The following is an 18,544-nucleotide window of genomic DNA, read 5'->3' as shown; positions in this document are numbered from 1 at the left end:
AACTAAAAACCTTTTGTGATCTACCAAGCTCGAAAAAGGGGTGTGGTATGCAAAAAAGGGGCGTGACCCCACAGCAAGGGACGTGGGGTCTGTCCTGCTGAAATCACACATAGTATCCCCAATTCAAATTACGCCACACAGCTGCATGGAATACATACGAATTACTGCTGGACACAAGTCCGGCGGTTCAAATCCCGACAGCGGCAGGCCGACACGGCTGAAAATCCTGATCGTCCGCAGGTAAGTATGAACTAATCTAACCTAACCCTCCTAATCCTAACCCTCCTTAGGGGTGCCTAACCCTAACCTTCCCCCCAGTGCCTAAACCTAATCCCCCCTCTAAGTGCCTAAACCTAACCCCCCCTTCCCCACCGCCTAAACCTAAGTCCCCCAGGGGGGTACCTAACCCTAACCTCCCCCCGGGGGTGCCTAACCCTCCCTCCCCCTAGCCTAACAATAATCTCCCGAGGGGGGTGCCTAACCCTAAGTCCCCCCGGGAGCCCTAAACCTAACCCCCCCCCGCGGCTGTCCGAAGTGGCGCCCGGCATCCTTTTGATCGGGATGCCGGGCGCCGGTCTCCCGGCGTCGGTAAAATGGCAGGCGTCTAGAATTAGACGCCTGTCATTTAACCCTCACCGGGATAAAGCAGTCGGAAAGCCGGCTGTCAGGCTTAAGTCAGCCGGCTTCCCGATTGCATACCCAGCTGCACAATCTTATTCACATTACACCACATAATAGTGTCCCTTATTCACGTTACGACACACAGTAGTGCCCCTTATACACAATGCCCACAGTAGTGCCCTTTACACATTGACCACTGTAGTAGTGCCTCTTATGCAATGCCCACAGTAGCTGTGCCCCTTATGCAATGCCCCCTGTATTAGAGCCCATTATGCAATTTTCCCTGTAGTTGTGCTCATTATGCAATGACCCCTGTAATAGAGCCCCTTACGGAGTGCCCCTGTAGTTGTTCCCATTATGCAGTGCCCCCTGTATTAGAGCCCCTTATGCAGTGCCCCCAATAGTGCCCCTTATGCAGTGCCCCCAGTAGTGCCCCTTATGCAGTGCTCCCAGTAGTGCCCCTTATGCAGTGCCTCCTCCCAGTGTAGAACAGGCCCCACTCCCCTGCGCAGTACTTACCTCTCTTCACGCTGGGCACAGCTCTACGCCATCAGCGCTCCCCACAGACGCTGATCTAACTAGATCCAGCAGGCGCGCAGGCTCCTCATATCACGGGTGATGTCATGACATTACCCGCGCATTGCATCACGGGACTGCTGGCCTCTTAAGCAATGAGAGACTTCTTAAGGTGCATACACACGTAACGATTTTTTGAACGATTTAACTATAACGACGTCGTTATCATTCAATCGTTTAAATTATAACGATGAACAATTATCGTTCATGCGCGTTCCCATTTGTAGTTTGTAGTTCATTCTGATTGACCAACTGAACGATTTTCATTAAGGGAAGTTACAAAAATCGTTTGTAGTTCAAAAAAATCGTTCATAATGGTGCATACACACGGTCAGATTTGTCAGATCTGGCAGATGAACGATTTGAACGATTTTACCAAAGATTTGAACAACTGCATTACAATGCATGGAATCGTCCAAGTCTGACTGCAAACACATCAGATGTCAGATATCGTTATCTGACCATCAGGAACGTGCATCGTTCATTGTTCATCGTTCAAACATGTCAGATATGTCAGATTTTCCTTCAGATATGAACGATTGAACGATTTTTTAAATAGTTATCGTTCAGATCTGAAGAAAAATCTGACCGTGTGTATGCACCATTAATCTGACATAATCTGACAGAAAATCGTTCAGAAAATCATTCAGAAAATCGTTGGTAACAAAATCGTTACGTGTGTATGCACCTTTAGTCTCTAATCGTTTCAGAGACCATCGTTCCCAGTTGCTGCAGCAAGTAGGTCACGGACTACCGGCGGGAGCTCCGCGAGCTACCGGTTGATCGTGATCGACGTCTTGGCCGGCCCTGTTCTAGAAGATAATAGCTAGTATCTGATTGGTTGCTATGGGCAATATCTCCACTTCTAAATACCCGCACTTTAGTAAATATAACCCAGAGCGTCACTAGACTCACTGAGTCTGGCAAGGGAGGGACTGGGAGCTCCTCTCTTCCACTGTCTGCTTCTCTACAAGTTGAATGGAAGTGGCTGCAGCCTGCAAGTTTTGCTGCGAGACACAATGAGAGTAAGGTCAGTCTTCAGTGCCTACTCTCCCAGAAGTCGCAGGAGGGTCCAGATTTTTTTGGGTAACCCCCCGCACCCTCAGTAAAGTAGGCACTTTCCCCGCATTCCCTCCCACTTCCTAGTGAAGTGGGCAGAATGGGAAGAAATTTCACTGAGATCGGTGTTCCCAAATAGGGGGTGGGGCTTAATGGCACAATCTACAAGAATCACATCATTTGGCCCCGCCCCTATTTAAATATACAATATCTTAATGACGCAAAATGTCAGGCCGCGCCCCCCACCTGCTTCTCCTCCCGGGAAGGAAAAATGAAAAGTAGGCAAGTATGGGGTGAGGCAATGAATGTGTTTTATATTTTTTTCCTGTGGGGGCCAATGACTGTGCGTTCAATTTAATCCCCGGGTTCAGATTTTTTTCAATCCCAGGATTACAAAAAAAGGTTGGGATTGGCTTTCTTATCCCTGATGAAAGTCATTAAATTTGACTGAAACGTTAGATTAATAGGATTAATAATAGCAAACAATCGCACACTCACAAAAAAAAAAATACAGTTCCAGCTGTAGTTTTCAGGTCCCATAAGGAGAGACAGCGCAAAAACACTGCTTACACCCCTGAAAAAGACCCAATTAGCGTTATTCTGATTACATGTAGAAGATACCTACCTCCTGCCCATAGCTAGGAAGCACCCAGCAGCTCTTCAGTCCCTTGGATATTTTCCTCCTCCTGCATTACAGAGTACATTGGTTAAGTCACCACATACTGGGAGTAAAACAAATCCACCCTGTGGGGAAATTGCTGCACATGTAATCACTCTAACAGAGCTGATCTTGTGCTCCCGCAGGACTCCTTAGGGGGGAGTATTGGTGGTGATTCCAGAAATTGCTTTAATTGATGCATCTAAACGGACTAAACTTAACAATAATATTCCTTTTCTGAAAACTACGTTTTTGTAACCATCAATTAATTTATAGAGTCAGTTCCACACCAAAAAAAGTCATTTTTGAACGTATAAATGATGGGCTGGACACAAATTCAGTATTCTTTGCTGCACAGATCACAGACAAAGACAACAATAAGATCATGAAAAGCTGGCACGTGGTTCACTAAAGGGTCACCGCCAACTACATAAGGACATGTCCTCGCAAGTATTACCCCACATAGCATTCCAAAACCACACATCAACAACGTTCACGTGTCTGACACAGAATCACTTGTGTCCTGTAGCAAAATTTGGGGATGGGGCCTTGAACATGTGGACCAATATCGCCAGACGCCATAACATATCCGGCAGTCGCGACGATACTGTTAAGTGCCTAGTGAAAAGTGAACCGCCATTGAAATTGTGGGGCCTATGGATCAAGCCGTATTTTACATAAAATTATGCAGAAACTGCAGTTTCTGCTTAATTGTATGTACTGTTCTTATGTACTAATAGCACAATGCAGGAGATTTCACAGAATCTTTGGAAAAATGCTAATTAGCATTGCAGATTGTAGTCCCCTTTATTATCAATGGGGACTGCGATCTGACCTCTATGTATTAAACTCCAAAAAGCGAAACTTTTCAGAGTTTAGCACCAGTAGTTTACACCATCTTCTGTAAGCTGACGCAGTGCGCATTTGCAGAATCGGCTTCCTGGGGAAGTCTTTCATTCCTAAATACCGGGGATATAACTCGCAGAGACAGCGGTTACCACAACCGCTGTCTCTGCGAGTTCCCCGTAGTACATAGCCTGGATATTATTATTAAGTAGCACGATTATTAGTACATAGACCCCTCAGAAAGATAAATGATAAAATAACATAGTTGCAACAAAGCAGTAAGGACTAAGGACCTCATTCAGAGTCGGTCGTTGCGGCCGCACGGTCGTAAGGTAAAAGGGGCCGGATATGCAAATGAAGCGCTCGCAATTTGCGTCGTTAAGATGGGATCGTTAGCTGGACGAGCGAGGGGAGGATGCGGCCGTAAGACTAAAAATACGCCCCCTTCTCGTTCCCATTACACGTCATCTCCGGGCATATAAGGATTAATCGAGACCATCGGGAACCATCGGAGTTGGTCGTAGATCTTAAGGTTGACCATACCCTCTCTTAAGCACTACGATCAAGTCAGTGTAAAAACCTCCCATGTCACATGTGCCATGACACCACTTAGTTAATTATGCTCTCCCATAAAACGCCGTTTGCATAGTCAGGCACGCCTGCGTTCGGATCTCCACTCCCCCGTTCACAAGCACCTTCCCCTGTTACCACCCACAAACGCCTCATCCTGTCACTCAAACTAACGACCTGGCCAAGTTGAAGGAGAGAGCAATTTCTGATCGTAATAGCTAGTTTGCGCATGCGCATTGCGAATTTTACGCATGTGCAGTTTAGTGAGCATCGGTGGCGTACAACCGTGCGGCCGCAAACGACCGACTCTGAATGAGGTCCTAATACTTGTGCAACTATGAAATATACACTTTAATAGGTTAAACATTTACTTATACCCGTTATGTGATAGTTTGCCTCTAACCATGGAGAAATTATCACAATGGTCATATTCTTGTACAGAGGCCTAGGAGGTGAAGTAAGGATATCGGAGAAATATGTACTTGGAACTGCTGCACAAACATCACTGGCTGAAAGACTGAAATAAGCAGTGTGTATGGAATAAGTGAAGGGAGAAAGGTCTGGATAACGCATCACTGGGGTGGAGCGCAAGAAACAGACACCACAATATACGTATATACATCCTTCAGGATTAAAGTATTCCAAGATTTGTAGAACAAGATAAACAGATTTGCAGCTCTCTAAAACAAGCAGAACTTATACACCAGAAATATGGGACCATAATAAAACTTCCTGCTTAAACATGTAAAATACGAAGAATTTATTGTAGCAACAACGGGACATCTTTACCATACATCTCAACATTAAAAAGTCCCTGTGGGGACAGAGGTAATTGTCCGAGGGTGGAACTTGATAGTCCCATAGAGTGAGTATATTCACGTCACATAGTGAGTGAGCATTGCACCTATTTGTCATTGGACCACTCAGCTTTATGGCAACAAATTCTCCACACCACCACCTCTGTAGTATCACATCCCCCCAATCACCTCTGTAGTACCACATCCCCCCAATCACCTCTGTAAAGTCACATCCCCCCCAATCACCTCTGTAGTATCACATCCCCCCAATCACCTCTGTAGTATCACATCCCCCCAATCACCTCTGTAGTATCACATCCCCCCAATTACCTCTGTAGAGTCACATCCTCCCAATCACCTCTGTAGTATCACATCACCCAATCACCTCTGTAGTATAACATCCCCCCAATCACCTCTGTAGTATCACATCCCCCAATTGCCTCTGTAAAGTCACATCCCCCCAATCACCTCTGTAAAGTCGCATCCCCCCCAATCACCTCTGTAGAGTCACATCCCCCCAATCACCTCTGTAAAGTCGCATCCCCCCCAATCACCTCTGTAGAGTCACATCCCCCCAATCACCTCTGTAGTATCACATCCCCCTAATCTCCTCTGTAGTATCACATCCCCCCTAATCTCCTCTGTAGTATCACATCCCCCCTAATCTCCTCTGTAGTATCACATCCCCCCCAATCACCTCTGTGGTATCACATCCCATAATCACCTCTGTAGTATCAGATCCCCCCAATCACCTCTGTAGTATCACATCCCCCAATCACCTCTGTAGTATCACATCCCCCAATCACCTCTGTAGTGTTACATCCCCCCAATCACCTCTGTAGTATCAGATCCCCCCAATCACCTCTGTAGTATCACATCCCCCAATCACCTCTGTAGTATCACATCCCCCAATCACCTCTGTAGTATCACATCCCCCAATCACCTCTGTAGTATTACATCCCCCCAATCACCTCTGTAGTATAACATCCCCCCAATCACCTCTGTAGTATAACATCCCCCCAATCACCTCTGTAGTATAACATCCTCCCAATCACCTCTGTAGTATCACATCCCCCCCAATCAACTCTGTAGTATCACATCCCCCCAATCACCTCTGTAGTATCACATCCCCCAATCACCTCTGTAAAGTCACATCCCCCCAATCACCTCTGTAGAGTCACATCCCCCCAATCACCTCTGTAGTATCACATCCCCCCAATCACCTCTGTAGTATCACATCCCCCTAATCACCTCTGTAGTATCACATCCCCCTAATCACCTCTGTAGTATAACATCCCCCAAATCACCTCTGTAGTATAACATCCTCCCAATCACCTCTGTAGTATCACATCCCCCTAATCACCGCTGTAGTATCACATCCCCCCAATCACCTCTGTAGAATCACATCCCCCAATCACCTCTGTAGTATCACATCCCCCCAATCACCTATGTAGAATCACATGACCCAATCATCTCTGTAGTATCACATCCCCCTAATCACCTCTGTAGTATCACATCCCCCCAATCACCTATGTAGAATCACATGACCCAATCACCTCTGTAGTATAACATCCTCCCAATCACCTCTGTAGTATCACATCCCCCTAATCACCTCTGTAGTATCACATCCCCCCTAGTCTTTCTCCTCTACACAACTAGGGAGGCCATTCCTTTCCAGATCCTGGGCTTGCTGTGGGAGAGTGTAAGTTTGCACCTAAGATGGTGCAGCTTTTTCTTTGCCATGGTACACTTCTTTCACGAACAGTGCCCGGAAGGGTGCCGCCACAACCACTTGGCCACACCCCCTTCTCAGTACCGGGGCCTGCATGAGCCCTCGGAAACCCTGCATGCAACACCAGCAGAATCCCTGCATACTTCATTAAAGCAGAGTAAGGCCCGATTAGACAGTTAAAGTTGTCTATTTTTGGTTCCACTTGCTCATGTGAACAGACATTCTCTATCATGGGATACAGAAAAACAACAAACACAACAGACTTACAAATGAAAACCTCTTTTCAGAATTACGTTGTGTTGTGCCTGTTCCAGTCATTCTCTGGCTTTCAAAAGCTAATAGAAAATCCGCTCACCGTAGGGTTCCCACCTCATCCCTTTAATAAAGGACACATGTGAATTACACAGATTCTGTGGCTGGCTGACTTCAAGTCTCCATTTCACCTGGTTTTAATCAACCAAACAACCTTTGTAATTGATGATTCCCTCATTAAAGGGATGATCTGGCAAGCCTATGCTGGAAATCATATCAACCTGTGAGACTTATTTGGCATGGTTTATAACATTAATCTTCCATTACAATGCATGCTGATATGTCAGTGGCGTAACTAAGTTGGATTGAGCGGGGCTCATGCCCTGGGCACCGTGGCAAGCCCTGAAGAGGGGGGCGCCGCCGACAGGGCATCGTACCCCTACACCCACTCTCCCACCCCCTTCCCCATCACCATTGTGTCCTATCTCTCCTTTAACAAGCAGGCAAGTGTGCCTACTAGCCTGGTACTTCCTGTAGGGGGAGCTGCAGTGGAAGTGCGCAGACCCTCCTAGGCAGTCTTCTTCCTGGACTAGAGCTGCCTGCCTGCTGTCTGCGCCGGGTGAGGACTTGGAGTGAATGTGCCTTCCCCGGCACTCTCCCTCTCCCACAGGTAAGTTATGTGGGCGGATGGTTCGGGTGGATGGCTAAGCTGCCGCGGGGGGGTGTCGGCGTGTGTGTGTGTGTATATATATGTGTAAGAGTGTGTGTGTGTGTGTGTATATATGTGTTAGTGTGTGTGTGTCAGTGTATGTGTCAGTGTGTGTATGTGTGTCAGGGTGTGTGTGTGTATGTGTATCTGTGTCAGTGTGTGTCTGTGTGCTGAGAGACAACGCGGGAGAGAGCTAATTGTGTGACTGAGAGACGACACAGGAGGTGGAGGTGATGGTGTGTTGAGAGACGATGCGGGGGGTGATGGTGTGGCTGTGAGGCGACACAGTAGAGAAATGATGGTGTCCTAAGAGTTGATGCAGGGAGGGTGGTGGTGGTGTGGCTGAGAGTTGACACAAGGAGGAGGTGATAGTGTCCCGAGAGACGACGTAGGAGAGAGATGATGGTGTTCTGAGAGTTGATACAGGGGGGCCGGTGATGGTGTGGCTGAGAGTTGACGCAGGGGGGGAGGTGACCATCTGCTGAGAGACGATGCAGGAGGGTGATGGTGTGGCTGAGAGTTGATGCAGGGGGGAGATGATGGCGTGCTGAGAGATGACACAGGGGGGAGGTGATGGTTCGGCAGAAAGACGATGCTGGGGGAGATGATGGTGTAGCTAAGAGACGATGCAGGGGGAAGGAAGTTACACAGGGGGAACGAGTCTGGTCGAACCGCTGTTGTATGATGATGACCTTATTAATATTCCTACACAAACAGGCATCTTCCAGACGATGTGACCTACATGAATATTGAATACTGACTGAAGACGTCGTCGTCCCAGGGAGGATACATTTCTTCAGAGGTTCCACATTGTAAGAAACCACCATATAGGTAAGGTGCATATGGAATGGAAAGGAATGTACCCAGAGTGACAAGGAATGGGTGGCGTGTCATGTTGGCACGTCCCATTTTCAGTAGCCATGCCCCTTCCAGTGACACTCCCGGCGCGCAAACTATACTTTTCTGTATGTGGGGGGGGGCTAATCTTAAACTTGCCCTGGGCTCCAAAGACCCTAATTACGCCACTGTGATATGTTACTACAGATTGTTGTCCCAGATTAAATGTCTTGTTCTAACAAGAAGAATAGGGGTTTTATTTACTAAAGTACGGGATTTTAGAATTGGAATTGTTGTCCATAGCGACCAATCAGATTCTAGCTATTATCTCCTAGAATGTGCTAGATAAATTATAAGTAGAATCTGATTGGTATGGGCGACAACTCCATATCTAAACACCTGCACATTAGTAAATATACCCCTAGCGGTATTAGGCTTCTGGGTCAGCTCCTTCCTTATAGGCGTAGGGGGACTGCACGTGAATTGTGCAGCCCTTTTGAAGGCTAGAGTTCAGCCCGGCTCTTGAAGAGTATCATCATCAGTTGCTCATCACTGATTTAGATCATCCACTCAGATTTTAATTAATTGCCCTTAGATACAATACAATACGGCTCAAACCCACTTTGTATATTTTTAGGCATATTTACAAGAAGGGAACAATTTTGTACCATATCAAGGGCAAATGAGATCAGCATCTCATCTTAAATGATATATAGGAGATAGTGAAAAGCACAGAGATTTATTTTTTTTATTTGTACACTTAAGTTCACAAATGTGAAATGCTTAGTTTATGCTTACTTTACCCCTCCTACCCCTCCCTCACCAACACACTACTCTGTTATGAGCAAAGAAAGTAAATATATTTAGTATGCAAAATATTTCTGATTTATAGGGCATCTAGAAAAATATTATAATCCTATTCACCTTGGTGCAGCGAAGTCGTCTGTTAGGGCACATTCAGTAATGGCAGACTCTGCAGCGGTCAGCGTAGAGGAGCTGATTTATACCACTGTGTGCATTGGCTCTGTCTGACATGAAGGAGAAGATGGCTGGGAAAATCCATGTACCCAATTCCATAAAATAAACAGAGCATATAGAGAACCTATTGAGAGCTTGTTTGCAAAGAGCTGAGATGTTTAAATAAGACAACATAGCTGTGAATGACTGCAGGAAAAAGTTCAGAGAGGTAAAAAATTCCGCTCCATGGAATTGTTTGTACAAGAGGAAATGTAATCTCACAAGCGTTTGGGAAGAGATAAACTGGAGAGAGACAAAGGGGTCTATTTACTAAGCCTTGGATGGGGATAAAGTCCTAGTCAATCAGCTCTTATCTGCCATTTCACAGGCTGTGTTTGAAAAATGACAGTTAGGAGCTGGATGGCTGGTACTTTATCTCCGTCCGTGATTCCTCTGCAGTATTACTTTTTGTTAAATAGAAGGAGCCAGTGATACCCATCTTTCAACAGAAAAAAGGGTACAGCAATGAGTTATCAATGCTTGATAAATAGACCTTCAATCAGTGAGGCGCTCAGAGGAACTGGAGGGGTCACAGTGCCACAGCCCACAGGAGATCATGCCAAACGCTAGCAACAGATGCCAATGTAAGTGGAACAAACTTTGTGTCCATTAGGTAAAATAATAATAATAATAATAATAATAATAATAATATTAATTGTATTTGTCTTTTTCTTTGATGTGTGTATTTTGTATCACTTTCTGTTTATATAACATTGGAACAAAAATGATAAAAAATTAACAACATACGCCTTACTAAAACCTACTACAGGTATCAGTAGCATCTCGCCGTTCTATGAAATGTATAAAAGCCATTAGTCTGTCATGCAGTCCCTCTGTACTCCTAGGAGTATATTTACTAAAGTGAGAGTTTTTAGAAGTGGAGATGTTGCCCATAGCAACCAATCAGATTCTACTTAACATTTAACTAGTACCTTCTAGAAGATAATAGCTACAATCTGATTGGTTGCTATGGGCAACATCTCCACTTACAAAAACTCTCCCTTTAGTAAATGTGCCCAATATGTTTTAATTTACGGTAAGGTGTATTTTTTTTACAAGTGCCTTATTCCTTATAATTTATATTTCTTATCTTATGTATATACTTATAACAGTAAAATAAAATAAATAAAGTACTACAATATATTATTGTGTAAATATGAAAACAACGGTTTAAAAGACATAACTGGTATCCTAGAAAGTAAAAATCCCTTTTCTGTATACACCATATTTGTATAAACAAAGCCAGACACAGGATGTTATAGCACAATTATTACACTGTCTCTAGTAGCATACAGCTTGCTGTAAACATCTCACTGTCAGTGTCTCAGTGATGTCAATAGATCTTAGTGAATGGATAGGCTGCATTCGTATGTGCCCACAAAATGCGTGGGTATGGGTTGCAATTCAAAGGCTTATACAGAGGGTATCTGTTCAACTGCAACAGCTGCCAGTTGCTGACAGTTATGTCATGTAGCTATATCTGTGCATCTGCATAAATCAATGCAAAACATACAGTACATCCCTTTATCCAACAGGACCTGATTACTACATCTTAAACGGGAGCTGGCGCCGAATCAAATTCATGGGATGTGTCTCTCGCTCTTTGCTGCTGGCAGCCCATGGTGGCGCGAGAAGAAATGGACTATCGTAATCGCTGCGAACCTCACGATACGCTTCTCAAGTGTGATTGAATCTGCCTCTTGCACTAAAACATAATTACAACAAAGTTACCATTTTTCTATTTTCTCTAAACATTTAACAAACAGTAAGACGCCACCATTATAATGCTGGCCATACACTAGCCCGATTTCGGGCCGACTGTCCGATTTTAGATGCGTCGTACGATGAATTGTGTGGAAATCGTGTAGTATTTAGGTAGGATACGAGCTGATGCGCGCTACTGCCACTCTTAAAACGTATCGTATGATCAGATGAGCAGCCCATCATATCTATCGTATGCAGATCGTGCCGTGTATTTGTGCATGCGATGCATCGTGCGTCCAACCGGCGTCAGTTGAGTTGCATTTTGAAGAAGTGCGTGTTCTTTCAATGACCTTCCCTCCTAAACTGCAGATCGATCGTATTGTGAGATCATATGTACATTGTGTGTCAATCGTGCGGCCAGGACTGCCAGGGAGCTGCCGGGGAGTTCAAGGGAACTCGTAAGATGAATCTCATCTTATACTGGTCGTAGTGGTGTATGGCCAGCAATAGGTTGCATGCCTCCTGAAAGGATGTATCCATATTGTAAATGTTCCCGCTGGCACTGGTCAATTTCATTCTATCTTATCTATTGTTAAGTCTATTGGTGTTCCAACTAGAGAAAGGCTTATTTCCACAATGCACTGTTACTAGGAACTAGAATATTATTGCATATGTGATATTTATACACCAGGGGAGAAAGAAGTAAACACAAATGACACAAAAGAAAAGAGCCATAAGTAATCAGGTTATATAGGAGGCCCTCTGCAATGTTACAATATTGCTATGGTCTATGAATTCACTACAGTAGTGTTATGGTCTGTTTATGGGCAGCAGCGGGGAGATGGTGAATAAAACGCAAGCGCGTCACAACCAAGTTACTCAGAAGGCCGATTATCGACTGAATTGCGACCGCTGCTGCGTCATTGTACGCAGATGCTTGTGTTTGCGAAGCTGCAGGTGGGTGTCGTAGTACAAATCCCGGTGGCTGCGCCATTTGCATATTTCCGCACATCAGTTTGCTGCGTCATTAGCGTCCAACTCTGTATCCGGCCCTTAGAGCATGATGGAACTTCTAGTGCCACCACAGTGTGAGCCACAGGTTGCCTGACTTTATAACATCAAGCACAGAATCTGGCAGCTGACCTCTCCTTTGTGCCATGCAAAGTAGAATGGGGAAAACAACATTTTACAGTAACAACTTCAGCTGCATGCAAGTATTCCGGAGTAGGATAAAGTGATGGGTGGATGTCTGTCTCAGCCATGTGAACCCTACACAGATCTATGTGACACTGGTACAGAATTATGAGTTATGAAGATTATACTCATCAAGATGTATAGTAAGATCTCCATTCAGCACCTCTGACTGACACTGCATCAGTGCACTGTATTAAGTTGTGCATGCATCAAATTCAGCATCCCCCAAACCCACCCAGTGATACAATGTACCTTATGCAGGATCCCGTTCCTTGTCTTACTCTGTATAATGCATTATGTAGGCTGTGTCCCTGACCCTGTGTGCAGGCAGATGGGTAACATGCAGCATCTCTGGGCGAATCCAGTCTAGGCAGCATCTGACTGTCTGCTGGAGTCTGGAGATGCCTTTGCTGCCTGGGATAAGCTAGCATGGATACGCCCCTCTATGTCACCCGAGACACGCCCACACAACTACAACTACCGTAGTGTGTGGATTGCAGGCACCAGCCCTGCAGACAAATGCTGCTGAGAGGAAACAGCGTACCGTGCATGAATTTCAGCTGATGCTGGCTGGCAGACACATGAGTTATAGGTTGCCTATAGACTAGGGGAGCCTTGTAAGTTGTACTGTCAGGGCAGTAAATAGGGTAGTGCGACCTGTGCCATGGCACAGGGCACCGCAGGACAGGGGGCGCTGTTTGGGCCTGTCAATTTTCCTGTTTATTATCATTCTCACTTGTAGCTTCCTCTTTTTTTATCCCCAGCATCTCCTGCATAGGCAAACGCAGGGGGGGTTTCCGTCTGCCTGGAATCCCCCCTCCCCAGCCCACATCATGACCACAATAGAAATAGTAATGTAATAGAATTTTACTAGTGATGCATGTTCTTCCCAGTATCATAAATGAAATAATTAGCACCACCTGTTTATCTTTTAACTAGGGGTGAGCGGGTTCGGATTTCTGAAATCCGAACCCCCCCGAGCCCCCCCGATCCGAGTCCGATCCGAGTCAGGCTCGACTTTTCCCGCCTGACTCGGATCTGACATCGAGGCAAAACGTCATCATCCCGCCTTCCGAGTCTCGCGGGTTTTGGATCCTATATAAGGTACCCGCGTCGGCGCCATTTTCTCACTCGGCTGTGGACAGTGAAGAGGGAGGGTGGGAGTTAGTGCTGTGTAGTGTAGTGTAGTGTAGTGCTGCTGTTGTCCACTACTTCAAAGTCCATAGGGGCTGGCTGTGTTGTGCTGTGCTGCTGTTGTTAATAGGGGCTGTGTCCACTACTTCAAAGTCCATAGGGGCTGGCTGGACTGTGTTGTGCAGTCAGTTCTCCATAGGGGCTGTGTCCACTCCAAAGTCCTGTGCAGTGTCCCAGTCCTAAAGGGGTGCTGTAGTGTTGTCCAGGGGGTGCTCTGTCCATCAGGGGTGCTCCCCCCAAGTGCTAAAAAAATAATATATTTTCTGTGTTTGTGAATTGTGTGCGCAGTAGCCGCACGTGCATCAACAAAGTAGTGCCAAGCGTGCGCCTGTGTCATAAGTAAAGGGCCGGCTGGCTTGACCGTTAAAGGGTGCTGTAACCCCCGAAAGTACACTCCAGTCCAAACCAAAAAAAAATTATTTTCTGTGTTTGTGAATTGTGTGCGCAGTAGCCGCACGTGCATCAACAAAGTAGTGCCAAGCGTGCGCCTGTGTCATAAGTAAAGGGCCGGCTGGCTTGATCGTTAAGGGTGCTGTAACCCCCGAAAGTACACTCCAGTCCAAACCAAAAAAAAAATTATTTTCTGTGTTTGTGAATTGTGTGCGCAGTAGCCGCACGTGCATCAACAAAGTAGTGCCAAACGTGCGCCTGTGTCATAAGTAAAGGGCCGGCTGGCTTGACCGTTAAGGGTGCTGTAACCCCCGAAAGTACACTCCAGTCCAAACCCCAAAAAAAATTATTTTCTGTGTTTGTGAATTGTGTGCGCAGTAGCCGCACGTGCATCAACAAAGTAGTGCCAAGCGTGCGCCTGTGTCATAAGTAAAGGGCCGGCTGGCTTGACCGTTAAGGGTGCTGTAACCCCCGAAAGTACACTCCAGTCCAAACCAAAAAAAAAATTATTTTCTGTGTTTGTGAATTGTGTGCGCAGTAGCCGCACGTGCATCAACAAAGTAGTGCCAAGCGTGCGCCTGTGTCATAAGTAAAGGGCCGGCTGGCTTGACCGTTAAGGGTGCTGTAACCCCCGAAAGTACACTCCAGTCCAAACCTAAAAAAAAATTATTTTCTGTGTTTGTGAATTGTGTGCGCAGTAGCCGCATGTGCATCAACAAAGTAGTGCCAAGCGTGCGCCTGTGTCATAAGTAAAGGGCCAGCTGGCTTGACCGTTAAAGGGTGCTGTAACCCCCGAAAGTACACTCCAGTCCAAACCAAAAAAAAATTATTTTCTGTGTTTGTGAATTGTGTGCGCAGTAGCCGCACGTGCATCAACAAAGTAGTGCCAAGCGTGCGCCTGTGTCATAAGTAAAGGGCCGGCTGGCTTGACCGTTAAGGGTGCTGTAACCCCTGAAAGTACACTCCAGTCCAAACCAAAAAAAAATTATTTTCTGTGTTTGTGAATTGTGTGCGCAGTAGCCGCACGTGCATCAACAAAGTAGTGCCAAGCGTGCGCCTGTGTCATAAGTAAAGGGCCGGCTGGCTTGACCGTTAAAGGGTGCTGTAACCCCCAAAGTACACTCCAGTCCAAACCAAAAAAAAATTATTTTCTGTGTTTGTGAATTGTGTGCGCAGTAGCCGCACGTGCATCAACAAAGTAGTGCCAAGAGTGCGCCTGTGTCATAAGTAAAGGGCCGGCTGGCTTGACCGTTAAAGGGTGCTGTAACCCACAAAGTACACTCCAGTCCAAACCAAAAAAAAAATTATTTTCTGTGTTTAGCCGCACGTATATATCAAATCGATATAACATAAATGGAGGACCAAACTTTCTCCGATAAAAATAAAATAGAGAAAGATCAAGAACCACTTCCTCCTAGTGCTGAAGCTGCTGCCACTAGTCATGACATAGACGATAACATGCCATCAACGTCGTCTGCCAAGGCCGATGCCCAATGTCATAGTAGAGGGCACATACAATCCCAAATGGCAAAGTTCAGGAAAATGACCTTGAAAAAGACATTTAAATCAGCTGAAGAGAAACGTAAACTTGCCAATATGCCATTTACGACACGGAGTGGCAAGGAACGGCTAAGGTCGATCCCTAGTATGTTCATGACTAGTGGTTCAGCTTCACATGACGATGGAAGCACTCCTCCCACTAAAAAAATCAAAAGAGTTAAGCTGGCAAAAGCACAGCGAAGAACTGTGCTTTCTAAGAAGATATCACAAATCCCCAAGGAGAGTCCAAGTGTGGTGGTGGTTGCGATGCCTGACCTTCCCAGCACTGGACGGGAAGAGGTGGCTCTTTCCACCATTTGCACGCCCCCTGCAAGTGCTGAAAGGAGCACCCACAGTCCACTTGCTGATATGCAAATTGAAGATGTCACTGTTGAAGTACAACAGGATGAGGATACTGGTGTAGCTGGCGCTGAGGAGGAAGTTGGCGAGGAGGATTCTGATGGTGATGTGGTTTGTTTAAATCAGGCTCCGGGGGAGACAGTTGTTGTCCGTGGGATGAAAAAGCCCATCACGGTCATGCCTGGGCAGAAGACCAAACATTCCACCTCTTTGGTCTGGCAATATTTCTATCCAAATCCGGACAACAACTGTCTTGCCATATGTACCATATGTAAAGGTGAAATAAGTAGGGGTAGGGACGTCAACCACCTAGGAACATCCTCCCTTATACGGCACCTGCAGCGCGTTCATAAAAAGTTACTGTCAAGTTCAGAAACTTTGGCTCAGACCGTAAGCAGTCCAGGGACACCTAAATCCCGTTGTCCTGTTGTATCCAAGCGCCTGCAAACCACACCGTCAACTCCCTCCTCGTCAATTTCCTCCTTAGTCAGGATCGGAAGTAGTCCTGCAGGCCATATCACTGGCATGACTGACTCTCCTATCCGGGATTCCTCCGGAGGATCCTGCATTGCTACGCCTACTGCTGCCGCTGCTGCTGTTGCTGCTGCTGCTGGGAGTCGTTCATCATCCCAGAGAGGAAGTAGGAACACCACTACTTTTACTAAACAATTGACCCTCCAACAGTCCTTAGCGAGGAGGATGAAGTATGACAGCAGTCATCCTGAAGCAAAACGTATAACTGAGGCCTTGACTGCTATGTTGGTGTTAGACGTGCGTCCGGTATCCGCCATTAGTGCAGTGGGATTTAGACAATTGATGGAGGTAGTGTGTCCCCGGTTCCAAATCCCGTCTAGATTCCACTTCACTAGGCAGGCGATACCGAGACTGTACAGAAACGTCAGAAAAAGTGTCCTCAGTGTCCTGAAAAATGCCGTTGTACACAATGTCCACTTAACCACGGACATGTGGACAAGTGGAACAGGGCAGACTAAGGACTATATGACTGTGACAGCCCACTGGGTAGATGTATCACCTTACGCAGCAACAGCAGCAGCGTCACCAGTAGCAGCATCTCAGAAACGCCAGCTCGTTACAAGGCAGGCTACGCTGTGTATCACCGGTTTCAGTAAGAGGCACACCGCCGACAACCTCTTAGAGAAACTGAGGGAAATCATCGCCCAGTGGCTTACCCCACTTAGACTCTCCTGGGGATTTGTGATATCTGACAACGCCACCAATATTGTGCGGGCATTACATCTGGGCAAATTCCAGCACGTCCCATGTTTTGCTCACACAATAAACTTGGTGGTGCAGAATTTTCTGAAAAGCGACAGGGGCGTGCAGGAGACGCTTTGGGTGGCCCGAAAAATTTCTGGCCACTTTCGCCATTCAGCGACTGCGTGCCGAAGACTGGAGCGCCAGCAAACACTCTTGAACCTGCCCCGCCATCACCTGAAGCAAGAGGTTGTGACGCGGTGGAACTCAACCCTCTATATGCTTCAGAGGATGGAGGAGCAGCAAAAGGCCATACAAGCCTATACATCCACCTATGACATAGGCAAAGGAGGGGGTATGCACCTGACTCAAGCGCTGTGGAGAATGATTTCCGTGTTGTGCAAGGTTCTTCAGCCCTTCGAACTTGCCACACGTGAAGTCAGTTCAGACACTGCCAGCTTGAGTCAGGTCATTCCCCTCATCAGGCTTTTGCAGAAGCAGCTGGAGAAAGTGAAGGAGGAGCTAAGACGGAGCGATTCCGCTCGGCATGTGGGACTTGTGGATGAAGCCCTTCATTCGCTTTGCCAGGATTCCAGGGTGGTCAATCTGTTGAAATCAGACCACTACATTTTGGCCACCGTGCTCGATCCTAGGTTTAAAGCCTATGTGGTGTCTCTCTTTCCGGCCGACACAAGCCTGCAGAGGTGCAAAGACCTGCTGGTGAACACACTGTCAGCTGAAGCGGAACGTGACACGTCAACGGCTCCTTCTTCATTTTCTCCCGCAACTGGGGCTGCCAGGAAAAAACTTAGGTATCCTAAGCAACCCGCTGGCGGTGATGCAGGGCAGGCAGGACCAAGTTTGGACATCTGGTCCGGACTGAAGGACCTGGCAACAATTTCTGACATGTCTACTGTCACTGCATATGATACTGTCACCATTGACAGAATGGTGGAGGATTACATCGGTGACAGCATCCAAGTAGGCATGTCAGACAGTCCATACCTGTACTGGCAGGAAAAAGAGGCAATTTGGAGGCCCCTGTACAAACTGGCTCTATTTTACCTGAGTTGCCCCCCCTCCAGTGTGTACTCCGAAAGAGTGTTTAGTGCAGCCGGGAACCTTGTCAGCGAAAGGCGTAGGAGGTTGCTTCCACAGAATGTGGAGAAGATGATGTTCATCAAAATGAATTATCAGCTCTTCCAGGGAGACCAGCCTCCAGAACGTACAGAGGGACCTGTGGTGGTGGATTCAAGTGGGGACGAGTTAATACT

The 18,544-nt window shown here is 46.5% G+C and overlaps 1 protein-coding gene across 4 annotated transcripts in view; it reads right to left on the bottom strand.

Annotated features, from left to right (window-relative positions):
- Nucleotides 1-18,544, bottom strand: part of CHST15 (carbohydrate sulfotransferase 15) — a 160,205-nt gene that overhangs the window by 47,992 nt on the left and 93,669 nt on the right. For 2 of the 4 annotated variants that reach the window (XM_088476959.1, XM_088476962.1), the window contains exon 1: nucleotides 12,825-12,966. The exons of 1 other annotated variant lie outside the window; for it this stretch is intronic. The gene's annotated coding sequence lies outside the window, so the exon portion shown is untranslated. Of the gene's footprint in view, nucleotides 1-12,824; nucleotides 12,967-18,544 lie in introns of those variants that run through there. One more of the 4 variants, XM_088476960.1, reaches the window with a different exon arrangement.

This window comes from Taudactylus pleione, unplaced genomic scaffold (genome assembly GCF_031769625.1).
Source record: "Taudactylus pleione unplaced genomic scaffold, aTauple2 ptg000198l, whole genome shotgun sequence".
Lineage (NCBI taxonomy): Eukaryota > Metazoa > Chordata > Amphibia > Anura > Myobatrachidae > Taudactylus > Taudactylus pleione.
This window is presented reverse-complemented; position numbering and strand designations above follow the sequence as displayed.